This window comes from Natrix helvetica, assembly GCF_964273705.1.
Source record: "Natrix helvetica genome assembly, chromosome: 1".
In the NCBI taxonomy this organism is placed as follows: Eukaryota; Metazoa; Chordata; class Lepidosauria; order Squamata; family Natricidae; genus Natrix; species Natrix helvetica.
Window position 1 is genome coordinate 67,741,876 of NC_138548.1, and position 14,934 is coordinate 67,756,809.

Sequence of the window (14,934 nt, forward strand, 5' to 3'; positions counted from 1 at the left end):
GGGAAAAAGACACTGGGGACATGGAGATGGTTTTAATGGTAGACAGGACCGCATGGCTTGAGTCCTGAACAGAAAAGGTGATCACATGCTTCAATGTTGGTGGAGAAGAAGGGAAGAGAAGAGCAGAGAAGAGATGAAGAAGGGCTTGCAGGGCTTTTTATAATCTGTTCTGCCCCACCTATCTGTTTCCTGTTCCTATGTAAGAAATGTATTCTGATTGGTTGCCAGACTCCCATAGGCCCGGGCAAGGGCAACTCTCTAGGCTGAGTTTTGAATCCAGGTTTGGTTGAGTTCTCAGATGCCATGTGGTCAGTTGAGTAAAAGGCAATATTATCCTGCCTTAATCCCATCACTCTGGAGCTGAAGGGGAGAAGAACTCTTTATTATGTAAAGTGGACTAGCTTGGCCTTCTTAATGGCCCATTGACAAAGTGGGGATGGGCCGGAAGCTGCAGGAATTTACTTTGTGTTTAAAATGTGTTTCTCCCCTTTTCACATCCAGGAAAATATAATATTCTGCCTTTTCAATATTTCCTAGGAAATTTCATTTTTCTGGGAGAGGGCTGGGTGATAACTTCCTACAGTATCATCACCATCTAGATTATATGTGTCAAAGTTGCAGCCTATAGGCCGCATGCATCATGCGCAGGGCACCCCCACCCTGGCTCCGCAAAAGCAAAAAATGTCTTGATACACCATGCGATCAAGTTTGACACCTGCGATCTAGGTAAAAGGGGAAGAAAGTTGCATTCAGTAAAAGACAGATCAATCTTCAAATTAGAGCTTTACAATTAAACCACCATTAGTCATCCATAATCACAGCATTTTGTAGGTAGAGAGGTCTTAGAAATAAGAAGAGATCTTTCATTTAGCCATTTGCTCCAAGCAGCTGCACATAATCATCTAACTGCTTTTCCTGAATGATTATGTAACATTCTTTTCTGAGTTGAATGAGCTGGCTAGTAGCTAATCTGTTTTATTGAAAAGACCCGCAAATGACAATTTATATTACCACAGCAACCCTAACAATCAAAATCCCTGTATTTAGAAAATGGCATCAACTTTTTCTTATGAACATCCTGGTGTTTTTTTTTTTTCTGCATGGACTTCTTTTAATTTGGCACAGGTGTTTGGAAACCTATATTTAATCTCTACCCCAGAATTCAAAGGGATATCTCACACACTGGACTAATTAGTATAAATCTTTTAAGATCGTATTCACATAGGTAAAGTGTAGCAGTCGAAAATCAAGTTTGGGCATGTCTATGCTTGCCAACTTTGAGCAAGCTCAGTTGGCATTTCTCTGACAAATTTATCTGAAACCAGAGCAAAACTATTCTTTTCCATACATCTCTTGTATGGATATTGTTCCCTCATTGGCAAGAATTCTTGCCTCTTCTTACCTTAGAGCACCCAGATTAAAACAAACCATGGTATTTCATCAGTCAAATGAAAAAAAAAACCAAAAACCAAGCACCTCTGTTGGGTTATTTTTACAACGAAATTAAATGCCATCTTCGGTGTACATTAGAACTATAAAAATAAAACACAAACACACATCCTTCACATTATATACAATTGAATTGAAAATCCCTGATATTGCATTAATATTGCACTATATAATAGAATTCAATATAGTTACTGCCCAGGGATAGATGCTGTTTTTCAGCCTATTTGACTTTGTTTTTATTATCCTGTGGAAAGTTATCACCCAGCCCTCTCCCAGAAAAATAAAATATCCTAGGAAATATTGAAAAGGCAGAATATTTCTCTGGATGTCAAAAGGAAGAAACATGTTTTCAAAGACAGAATAGCTGCATGCAGCTTCCTGCCCATCCCCCTTTGTCAATGAGCCATTAAAGCCTGAGCTAGTTCACTTTACATAATAAAGAGTTCTCCCCTCCAACTCCAGAGTGATGGGATTAAGGCATGATAGTATTGGCCTTTTACCCAACTCCCCACATGGCATCTGAAAACTCAACCAAACCTGGATTCAAAACGCAGCCTAAATAGTTGCCCCTGCATGGCCCCATGGGAGTCTAACAACCAATTAGAAGACAAGCTCAAGATCAAAGGCCAGAGAGGGCATAAAACCAGGGACTCAGCATCTCAGTCCTTCCTTTCTCTTCTTCTCCCCAACATTGAAGCATGTGGTCACCTTTTCTGTTCAGGACTCAAGCCATGTGGTCCTGTCCACCATTAAAACCATCTTTCCAAGCAGCCTCCATGTCTCCAGTGTCTTTTTCCCCACTTGGAGCAGAACCCAAAAGGACATTTCTTCCAACAATAGCATGTAACCATGACTAGAGATACTAAGAAAAGTATCTCACTGCAAAATAGCCAATATGATATGGTATAACTTTAGATGCTTTATATGTAATACAATAATGGTAGCAAGGGGCTTGGATGTATTCTTTCAAACTATCACTGGGTTCTCCTTATATGAACCTGAGTATGGCATAGTGCAGAATATTATTTTATTTTCTTTGTATCAGTAGAGTGGGGTGAAGAAATGGAATGTTTCTTTTTCCAAACAATGGAGGCTTAGCATTAGAGGGCTAGCATTTTTCTGCTTTTTCTTTCCAACCTCTAGAGGTAGCTCTGATGGTTCTTTGCCATCTGTTTTTTGTGTATTAAGTCTTACAGCGGTAAACATAATCACAGATCAGTGATACTAACTGCTTGGGGGGGGGGGATTAGAGATTAAATGTAGTGGTTTAAGCACCTTTAAGAATTGCATTAAAATCATATCCACACACCATATATACTTTTATTTTAAAACCATAGCCTACTTTCAAAATTCTGAAACAGATTCTACTTCCACGTATTCTAATGTTCATTTCCTGCAGCTGCAAATTTAATTTAGGTTTTTTCCCCCTTATTGTGAGGATGAGCTGTTGTAATACCATGTTTCATGGAACAGGAAACCACTGTAGACCAGACAGTGACAGCAACCCCAAAGGCCAGACTAAGCCTACTACATTCATTCAGACAGCGGGGTTCTCTTTCTCTTAGAATTATTTCTAGAAAATAATACAAGTGTTGCTATTAGTTAGATTTAATAATTTCTTACAATAAGAAAATATCGAAGTTCCAAAGTGGTTTATAAATGCAAGAATTTTCTAAATCTGCCTCCTATCTATAAGTAATTTTCCCTTTTTTGGCATCTCCTTGTACTGTTCTCCATTTATCTGAAACAATATATACTTTTTCTTCAAATCTGGATTTACAGATTAAAAGAGTTGGAAGGGACCTTGTAGGTCATATAGTCCAACTCCCCCACACAAGCAGGAGACCCTACACCTTTCTGACAAATGGCAGTCCAATCTCTTCTTGAAAGTCTCCAGTGATGAAGCTCCCTATATTCCATATATCCAATGAAATGGACTAACAAATATTCTTCCCTGATTTTTTGGAACAATAGAATACAGATAATCCTCCACTTACAACAGTTCAATTAGTGAACTAGAAAAAAGCACTGGCACTGAAAAAAGGAACTTATGACCCTTTTTTACACAACCATTGTAGCAGACCTATGACTATGTGATCAAAATTTGAACACTTGGAAACTGACATATATTTATTATAGTTGCAATGTCCCAGGGTCATATGACCTTCTGAAAAACAAAGTCAATGGGGAAGCCAGATTCACTTAATAACCATGTGACAAACCGCAGTGAACTATGGCAAGAAAGTTCGTAAAATTGGGAAAAGTCACTTAACAAATATCTCACTTAGAAACAGAAATTATGAGCTCAATTGTGGTCATAAGTTGAGGACTACCTGTAATACATATTTCATTTCCTGAACAGGTGAAAACGTTTGACACAGAATTTGAATCCATGTTTCATTTCAACATACTGACAGAACCACCAATATGTAGAGCTATGTCATAGGACCTCCTGTGCAGAAGATATTTAGATACAGCACATATAACTTCCATTGACACTCTTGTCTGTGTCTGAAATATGAAACTATCTTAACCAATGACTTTTTTTTCACCTAAAGCATCTCTCCTTTTGAACCAACCTGTTTTGATTCCTTGCTTTACTAGGAAGCTGGAAAAATCAGTAGGACAGATAACCTGAAAAAATGTTGAAAACTTAGGATAAATTAAACTCAAGTGGAAAAGAGAAGCTGACCCTTGACTTAATTTGTGTGTGACTATCAATTGTTTCAGAGTCCCAAAGAGCAAGTATTCTGGCAGTTAGTTATCCAACTTCTCCTTCCTTCCTAGAAGACTTCAGGAAATGATTAAAGTCACTCCTTGTCTTCTAACTGGTGTCTTATGATAATACTTCATCACTTACTTTTAGGATATAACTCATAACCTCTCTGCAGTCTTCAAGGAATTACAATAAGTGATACGAAGGGGGTGGGGCAAATTTGCACATTGAAAAGCATTCATAATAAATAATAGAGATTTCAATAAAGGATGAATGGTGCAAAATCTGATGGAATTAGCAGAGATGCCTAAATTGACTGCTTTGGTCAAGGAAGAAAATACAAATACCTTTGTTTCTACCTGGAAACCGATACTGGACATTGTGCTTGAGATAGAAAAAAATGAAACTTTTATTTTGGCCTTTACCAATTAGATAGATATGGTGTTATGGAAATGACTAGCTTAAACTACTATGTAAAACTAAAAAGTTGTGGTTTGATGTTATTACCCTCTTTTAGGAAATTGCTGTTAATTTCTTTCTTCCCCCCTTCTTTTCCACACTTTTCCCTTCCCCTTTCCCTCTTCCCATTCCCTACTTCTGCTTCTTTTTGCTTTTGTATTTTTTTGTATGTGATATCATAAATTAATAAAATTGTTATAAACCCACAAACCCACAAACAAATAAATAATAGAGATTGCTGTTTTAAAATTATTTAGGAGAAAAGTAAGTTACAACCCTCACCTCTTCTTATGCACATTCAATCCCATACTACACATTTGCAATGACTGCAGCTTTAAGAAGGCTTGGGAGAAATGACTCTAGTCCTGTTAACCAAATGGCGCCTAAATATACTGTTCTCCAGGATATGGCCACAATAACAGATTACTTAAAGTGGTTTTCAGCTATTCACTGCCCAATATTATGCTTCTAACAAAATGCGGAAGTCTAAAATATCTCTGTAATTATGGTAAACACAGACAACAATCACTGAAATTGTAGAGTATTACTCTCTCTCCTTAACCTACAGGCTGTATATAGAAAGCTAAATGAAATAGTTTTTCTTCTCCTGTGTAATTAGATATGTACTACATTCCAGGTGTTGGGAGATTATAGGGAACTTGCTTTTGCTGGGGGCCAAATTCTAATTCATTTCCTTTCCCAGTTTGTGCTGTTTGTTGCATTTTAAGTAGAAGAATAGAGACATTTTATGCAAGCCCCACTGACTTCTATTAAATGTGTTTCAATTCAATGTGTTTAGGGGCGAGATGAAAATGTAGCTCCTTGCTGAAAAGCATCGTAGAACAATATGTTAGCTATTAGATTTGACATTCTCATAAATCTCATTCTCATCCTTCTTTCATATATCTAGGATCAAAATGATTATATTAAAACTGCACTAATTATGACAGAAGCATACATATGTATTTATTTAAAGAAAAAACTATATCTCCCCTTTCTCCTTGATGAGAGAAACCATCCAGACTCTAAGGAAGTGTTCTGGGATGTGTGGGAGTAAAAATACAGCTTTTCTTGACTGATCCATATCTTTTTCAAGTATTTTGCATGAGCCTTAAAAAGGCATAACTGCTTTAAAGAGCATATCAGTGGTGGGTTGCAGGCGGTACACCCTGGTATGGGTGTACCGGTGCCTGCTGGGAGCAGCAGGTACCGTTCCGGTACGGTGTTTTGGAGGGCCCACCTGCCCGCCTGCATTCCTGAGCTGTATTTGACCCAAACGGACATTTGTGCACATTTTATATAGACACATCTTGTTTTCAGGTTCACCCAGAGCCTGAGTACATGCATACTTAGTAAAAATCTAACATATGATTGGCATGAATCTAAAATTTGTAAAACTAATTTTTGCTGTTTGTTTGCCTTTTTTCTTCATTAACTTTTTTGTGATTTTTTTAATATTTATTATACATTATCGTCTATTCTCTTGGCCTGTGCAGTCTCTTCAGAGTATTTTGATTTCAGTAAAAATAGAATAAAAAAAACAAAATAAATCTAATTTTTCTTTATTTTTACAGTGAAAATCTTATTTTATATACTTAGAAAATGTTCATCCTACATTTCATCGTAATGTAACCCCAAGATAATCAGTACATAAAAATAAAAAGCAATAAAATGAATAATAGTTGAGCTGTCACATTTACTCTGTGCCCTTAACTGCTTGTCTCTAATACCTAGTTCTCAAACTGATTAAACAGCCTGATGGATGATTAACTATGTTTCACTGGTTTTCATTTTAAAGTTCAGTTCCCTTTAGAAGGCAAAAAATTAAATGTTTCCAAAACATATTTCTGGCTGACTCAAGTATTCATCAAGTTCTAATTCCAGAACCATGCTCTTAGTATTTAGTTTGCTTCCTTATCTTTAGTATATTTTACTGGCTTTGAAGTGTGATGTGTCTTTGTAATGCTTCCATAGACATATTCATGGCTCACTGATATATCCTTATATTTGGCTATTAACCGGCAACTATCCTAGTTTGTCAAAGGTCATGGATGAGTTTCATAAAACATTTAGATAAAGGAAGTCGCATATCTCACAGCAACTGTGGACATGAATCATCATTATTTTATAGATGTAAGGAATCTTTAGTTTTAAACAAAATCAGATTACTGTTTCCTTTCAGAAATAGTAACCAAGCACTTTATAAATTTTACAAATTCTTTTTCGTCATATTGTTCTCAAAGATTTATTGATCTATATATTAAATGAAATGTTGCCCTTCTGAAAATCCCATTTAGATGTTGGCACGATATGGGATCACAGCATGGAACTCAGAATAGTTAGCCTCAGGATATTGGTTTTGAAGATGTAATCAGCAGGGGTGTATTCAAACAAGAATGTAAGAAGCTGAACTTCTGCATTTAATTCAGCAAAATTATCTATCAGGAAGCAGGAAAAATGGGGGGGACACCTTTGAACTTTGAACTAAAACTCATTGTCCTCACCCATTGGTGCTGAGCACTGTCCTCCATGTTCCTCCTAGCGTAGTAACTTCATAGCAACAGAGGATAAATCTCTCAGTTTTTAACTGAGGCAAGGGGAAGGGGCCTAGGTCACCCTTTGAGTTGAACTATGCTTTATGATCCTACCATCATACTAGACCAGCGATGGCAAACGTTTTTTGGCTCACATGCCATAAGTGGGGGGAGCACAGGGGGGTAGTGTGTGGGCGTGCCGCACCCATAATGCAATGTGTGACACACCCCCAGTGCGCATGCGCGCACTACAGGCGCGAAGCCCCCATTTTTTGCATGCTTTTTTTGCCCTCCCCAGGCTCCAGAGGCTTTATAGAAGCATGGGGAGGGCAAAAACAGCCTCCCCCGCCCCCCCCCCGGAAGCCCTCCTGAGACTTCAGGGACCTTCAGGATGCTTTCCTGAATTTTTTTTTTAATACTTTATTTACAGTCACAGACCAAAACACGACCACTACAAAAGAGACACAGCAGCCAGTCACCAAAAGCCCAACTAAGGGAGGTTACAGCTCTCTCCTCTAATGGTCACAGCTCTCAAGAAAAACCTGGAAACCTGAGAGGTGATGTACGAGGAGACATCCCCAAGGCAATGCACAAACAAATCACAGCCATCAGGACCAGAAGGGACGATTTCAGGAAGAGACAGTAACCTAGATCTGTCCGCGCTATACATAGGGCAAAATAGAAGGACATGCTCCGCTGTCTCAACCTCGGCTCTGTCGCAAGGGCACAGCCGCTTATTAATCGGGAGCCTCTTGAAACGACCATCCAGAAGTGCTGAGGGCAAGACATTGAAGCGAACTAGGGAAAAAGCTCTTCTATACTTGGGAATGGTTAGGGTATAAAAATAGGAAGCCATCCTCAATCCATAGTTATTAACTTGGTTGAGAGTCAGGGGGGAGCAAGTTTTATTGGCTCTGGCTCGTAGATATTGTAAATCAATGTCCACAAGCCCTTGGACTATCCTAAATTGGGCATCCTTGAGGTCGTAGTTTTCCAAGGCATCCTCCGTGAAACCTAACAGATGAAGTTTCTTCAGCGGACACTTCCCTGAAGCCTCCGGAGCAGTCAAAACGAATCTCAGAGCAAACAGGAAGTTACTTCTGGTTTGCTCGGAGGGTCGTTTTGAGCACTCGGAAGGCTTGAGAGACCTTCAGGATGCTTCCCTGAAGCCTCCGAAGCAGTCAAAACGAACCTCTGAGCAAACCAGAAGTGACTTCCGGTTTGCTCAGAGGGTTGTTTTGAGTGCTCCGAAGGCTTGAGGGACCTTCACGACGCTTCCCTGAAGCCTCTGGAGCAGTCAAAACAACCCTCCAAGCAAACCGGAAGTCCATTCCCGAACTTCCGGTTTGCCTGTAGGGCCAGTTTTTGGCTTCAGAGGCTTCAGGGAAGCTCATGAAGCCTCCGGAGGGCCTCCGGGGGGTGGGGGAGGCTCTTTTCACTCTTCCCAGGCTCCTATAAAGGCTCTGGAGCCTGGGGAGGGCGAAAAATGGCTTTAAAAAAGGTGAACCCAGCTGGCCAGCGCGCGCATGCACGCTGGCCAGCTGACAGGGCAGCGCCTCGCGTGCCCTGACAAATGGCTCCCCGTGCCACCTGTGGCACACATGCCATAGGTTCGCCATCACTGTACTAGACTCTTTTCATTAATTCATTATTACTAACAATTTCAGATTGGTAGTATATTGAAAACTATGATTGCTGTCCCTGACATAGTATTTGCTCAGTTTTTAGCTTTTTCTACCTTCTGAACAGTAGTAGGTTCCAGATCCCAGCGTCGTCCACTTGGATGAGTGCAGCGCGCACATGCGTCCTACCGCCTCCATGACGCTCCAGCTGCTCAGCGGAGCATCGCGCAGGCACTGTATGTGCCGTGCCCCTGCACTGAAGCGGCGAAGACTCAAAAGTCTGGTAAGGAGCTCAGGCAGGAGTGGGGCCCCTACAGAGCACCATACTGGAATGGTGTTCAGGGCAGGCTCCAGTACACCCGTATCGCCTGCAACCCACCAATGCTTCTGAACCTACTGCATCAACATTTTGAGATAGTCAATCACTTAATGCACAGCGGTACATTTTGAGTCCTCCATATGATTCAGGCTCCTGTACTACAAATACAGACATCAATGGGTAGAAAGGCTAAGCCATTCACACAATGTTCAGAGCAAAGCTACGTGGCTATGATGTCTACCTACATTTACCTAGCTTTGAGTTCAATTCTTCTCCTGCTTTAAATTTTATAAAATGTGTTTATCAAAAGCAAAATTACAGAACAGAACCTGGATAAGATTAGTATATACAGTATTTGTGTTTGGGGTGTTTTTCTCCAAAATGATGATGATGATGATGATGATGATGATGATGATGATGATGATGATGATGATATATTTTGGGAGGATTTACTCTGGGGAAGAGGTAAAAAAATATTAAGATCATTCCAGTACTAAAATTCAGTTTCTGCTACTTTTTGCATGATAGCCAGAAAATATAATCCTTCTTTTGGGACTTTGTTTACTTCTTAGCCAATACAATTCCTAACATAGTTAATTTTTTAATATTATTGAAAGGTAACATGAGTCTTTCCCAACAGGCTTACTGATTCCTCATGATATTTATGAGAGATACATGATGATACAACTCCCACAAGAGGCCATATGCAGCTTGTTCCTTCTCACATCCTACTTTAGCTTTCTATATTCAGATCCATGAATGAGAGGAAGTGGGCAGGATATTGCAAAATCAGCTGATTCCCATTCTGTGTGGGAAGAAGCCTTTGTGTGATCAGTTCCTGCTGTGTTTGTGCATGCATGTCAAGATGTTGAGCCCTGCATGAGCTATTTTGCAATGAATTGTCCAGGTTTTTTTTAAAAAAAAAAAACCAAACCTGTGGTCCAAAAGACATAATTCCATTTCCAGCTTGGCAACAGCATTTGAGTCACATGGATACTTCAGTCAGGCTTCCTCTTTTGGGAGATTTATCATTCAATCAACCAGAATGTCAGACTGAAAAAAGAACCAGAGAGGAAGTTTAAGGAGCAGTTTCTTTAAAAAGAAGTAGTAGCAGCTCTACAAAGTTATTGAATGTTTAATTCTATCCACTGTCAGAAAAGAGATCCACAGCTAAATCTATAAAGTGCGTATCTGATCGCTGTGTATTAATATTTTTTTCTTTTGAAACAGAATCCACTAAAAACAAAAGATAACTTTTGCTGTTGTCGGTGAAAATATCTAATTTTGCTCAGGATTTTCTTTGTTACATTTCAAAGCATTCAAAAGCGTCTCTTCTGATGCTATGATGCCCTTCTCTAAATCCTTATAATATGTTTGTGATCTGACATGATTTGTCTTTCATTTATGTTTTCCATTTATCATGCAGTCCTCCCTACCTAAATTCCCTGCCTCCTCTTATTGTCTAAAAACTGCCTTGGTAGTGCCAAAAACTAAGATATCACTTTGTAGAATATTATTATACAGGGGAGGAGTGTTTGGTTTCATCTACTTGTGAAGGGCAGTCCTGAGCAGACATTTTCCTGACCTGAAAAACATTGCCTACTACTGTGTTATAATGTTCAATAAATCAATAACAATAACATAACATGCCCTTGAATACCACTGTGGAACCTTTCACTAGTCCAGATTTCACTAGTCCTTGATATGCACATGTGATAGCCCTGCTGGGGCAGCTGCTAATTTGCCATAGGGTGCGAGACGAGGTTCTGGTTTTAACCTACAAAGCTCTACTTAGCAAAGGGCCTGGTTACTGGAAGTCATTATTTACATGATGTCTGATTTGCTGATTTGCATAGAGAGAATTGATATGCTCCAGGTTACTCCAATTAAACAATGCCACATATCAGCAAGCAGAAAGTGGGCATTCTCAGCTGCATTTTCTGTCCTCTGGAGTGTGATTCCCTCTGAGATTTTGATTGCTTCCACACCCTTGGTGCTCTAAAGAGCCATAAAGAGCTGGCTATCATCTCAGGCCTTGGGATAGGGTGGTTTGAGGCTCCCTTTGCTAAATGTGGAGTGTTTTGGTACTTGCCAGGTGGCCATTTTGCCAGATTGTTACAGTATGTTTTGAGTTATCTATAGGCATTTAGAACCAGGAAACAATAAATTGAATAAATAAATAAGCAAGCAAACATAAAAGCAGCAATCAGTAAAACTTTATAATGGCCTAATGTTTGGGTAAATGAATGCATTAGCTGGCCATTAAATCCATAAAAATAAAAAAAGGTTGGAGTCAGTGACACAAAGTTAATTAGATTACTTTAAAGAAAGTCACATAAAAAAGTATTTCTCTCACTATTATAACAATGAATCCAGGTGTATTAATGGTCCTTTGTTTTCAAATCATGTAAAACAAAAGGTGAAGCTTACTGAGCTGCTTATTTCAGTGCATATATGAAAATTGTTTTTAACATACTGTATCATTCTTCACCATCAGTTCTCTTGGAATTGTATGATATGTAACAATAGCTTTGCCCACTGCTACCAACTGGTCTGGTACAGTGGCTCTTATCAACACAGTTACATAAAATCATCCTGGATCAAGTCATGAACAAGCATGATACAATATTGTTCTCAGACAACTGTCACAGAATTACATTCCTTGGATTTGGGCATTTATTTTCTTCGGTGGATCCAGCCTTTATATTTGAGGTATACCTAAAGACCCACCATGTCTTTTTTTAAAAAAACAAAATGAGCATAAGGTCATCCTAACTAGAATATTAGTTCATAATTGAGCAAGTTCCACAGAAAGATTCTTTATGGCTAAACTTCTGGTGACCTGCTTAGAATGAAGTCAGTTTAACTAAGAATGGGGACAAGACCTATATTTAAAATGTTCTGCCACACCAAGCCCACAATTAGTGAACCCTTTCATTTTAAATGGAGTTGAGTGGAAGATTTTCCATAAGGGATATGTTGTAGCATAATCCTCTCTATTTCAAAGTTCTCAGTGATCTCAGTGAGAATTAGTTCTAAGTAAACACGTAGAGTGTCAAATGCCTTATATAGCCTCTTTGCTCAGAAGGAATAGAGTTTTAAACTGACTGAAACTCACACTTTACATTTGCGATGGAAGTTATGGCAACATGTTGATTATATTTTATCTGTGAGAACCCATCCGGTATTTCACAAAGTGTTAAACCATGTCATGGCTCATATATCTATCTTCCTTACTGTATAGCTATGGCAGGGCCTTGCACTGGCAAAAACATGTAAAAAACAATATATTAAACAGAGGGGACGGTGGTAGCAGAAGAGAGGATTATTTGGTTGTAGGTTTATTTGTCTATACAACTATTTGTATGCCCTCTATTCTCTCAGGTAACATTGGAATGCTGTGACTGGCCATAAAGGGGAACTGATTGCCAAGTGCCCAAAATGCAGTCATGTGAATGTGGAGTGTGAGTGAACCTATTGGAAGTTCATAGCGGGTCATATGTAGTTTGGTTTCCCATCAAAATTTTAAATAGTTCCTAACCAGCCTGTTGTTAAGTGAGGACTATGTGTATATGTAAAGGGAAGTTTAAACCTATAAATATATTAAGAATATGATTGTTAATTGTTAATTGTTAATTTCTGTTGCGATTGCTAAATGTATCTTCACTGTTATTTTGTTTTTTAAAAGTTTACAACAGTTTACCAGGTTTACAATTGCTTAATGCAGTGTTTCTCAACCTTGGCGACTTTAAGCCTTGTGGACTTCAACTCCCAGCTGGCTGGGGAATTCTGGGAGTTGAAGTCCACAAGACTTAAAGTCGCCAAGGTTGAGAAACACTGGCTTAATGTATTGTAAGTGTGTGTAGGACTGCACTTTTAACAAGTGAAGAGCTCAGGTGTATAAAAGAATTCCTGTGCATTTCCATCCTGTAGTATCTATCAAATTACAGGGCAGTGGAGCTTAAGTAAAATACAAGTACTAGCTTTCATATGCTTATTTCCTTTTAAAATGTGCTAAGTTTGGGGAAAAAAACAGCATTTTTAAAATAGATAAATGAGCAATCCTAACCCACCATTGTTGATAATTACAGGAAATTTGCTTCTTCTGCTTTTATTTAAAATTGTTCTTCATTGCCTTCTATACTTACCTTCTTTATATGTACAGTTCCTTATTTTGTTAGTTTGGCGCTATGTGCTACATAAACATCTTGCTGACTAAAGAATGAATTTTTGGATAACTCAAAATAGTAAACTGGAGTGCTGTGTGCTTCTCGGTTTTCTTAATTGTCAGTATAAAGAGTTATACAATAATACAATAGTAGAGTTGGAAGGGAACGTGGAGGCCTTCTAGTCCAACCCCTGCCTAGGCAGGAAACCCTACACCACTTCAGACAAATGGTTGTCCAATCTCTTCTTTAAAACTTCCACTGTTGGAGCATTCACAACTTCTGGAGGCAAATTGTTCCACTGATTAATTGTTCTAACTGTCAGGAAATTTCTCCTCAGTTCTAAGTTGCTTCTCTCCTTGATTAGTTTCCACCCATTGCTTCTTGTTCTACCCTCAAGTGCCTTGGAGAATAGTTTGACTCCCTCTTCTTTGTGGCAACCCCTGAGATATTGGAACACTGCTATCATGTCTCCCCTAGTCCTTCTTTCTCTTAAGCTAAACATACCCAGTTCCTGCAACTGTTCTTCATATGTTTTAGTCTCCAGTCCCCTAATCATCTTTGTTGCTCTTCTCTGCACTCTTTCTAGAGTCTCCAAATCTTTTTTACATTGTGGCGACCAGTTAACTTTTAACAATGAACAATGACACATTAGTATTCTCATGCCAATATTAATTACTCATAGGATCTAGTTTTGACAAAGAAAATGGCCAGGATGTGAAACTTTTAAGGAACAGAAAATAGGAATGCTTGCAAAGAAGGGGAGAATCCAGTGACACAGAGAAAGAGAGAGAGAAACAAAAGAATTAAAAAGGGGGAAATGAAACTGATATACAAAAATAGCATCAGCAATCAGATGAGCTGTACTACAGTACCATAAACAGAATACTGGATAATGAATATGTTTAGGAGTCCTAAGTTGGGTTGCCAAAAAAAAAGCTTCAGATTTAAACACCCAAACAAGATTGAACAGGTGACACCTGGCAATTGAATAATCACAGTTTATTTATTTCTTAAATTTTTATTAAAGAACTTCACAAAAGTAAAAGAAAACATGAATTAATATAGAGTAAGATTAAAAACAAGAAACAAAAAAGATACAAAAAGTGTGAAAAGAAATGCAAATAAAGAAAAAAGAAGATACATAGAGAACTAACTTCCAATCCTCTTTACAAGTTACTAACTTAATCTCTGTCGTCCTTTATTAAAATTACATTAAAATTACCTTTTTCTCATGTCCAACCCTTTTTAATCAGCAAATCCAGTTCATCAATCACCCAGTTCATTTTTTCCCATTTTCAGCAAAAAGTCCAGTATTTAATAAAAAGTACTTACTGTCTTATCACTGATCAAACAAGTCATTTTTATCATTTCCTTGGATACCATTCTGTCATCTTTACAACCCACTCATCCAATGTGAGTATTTCAATATCTCTGTGTGTATAATAGTATAACTGCAGTTACCATATCAGTGGTGGGATTCCAAAAATTTTACTACGGGTTCTGTGGGCATGGCTTGGTGGGCGTGGCATGGCTTAGTGGGTATGGCTTGGTGAGCATGGCAGGGGAAGGATACTGTAAAATTTCCATTCCCTCTGGATCAGCTGGGACTCAGGAGGCAGTGTTCCAATATCTCAGAGGTTGCCACAAAGAAGAGGGAGTCAAACTA

General features: G+C 38.6%; 1 long non-coding RNA gene across 1 annotated transcript in view; it reads right to left on the minus strand.

Annotated features, from left to right (window-relative positions):
- Positions 1-587: 587 nt before the first annotated feature.
- LOC309394601 overlaps positions 588-14,934 on the minus strand; it is a 44,755-nt gene continuing 30,408 nt past the window's right edge. The window contains exons 3-4 of the long non-coding RNA XR_014175754.1: positions 10,034-10,152; positions 588-722 (exon numbers count right to left, since the gene is read on the minus strand). This is a non-coding gene — a long non-coding RNA (uncharacterized lncRNA). The remainder of the gene's footprint in view (positions 723-10,033; positions 10,153-14,934) is intronic.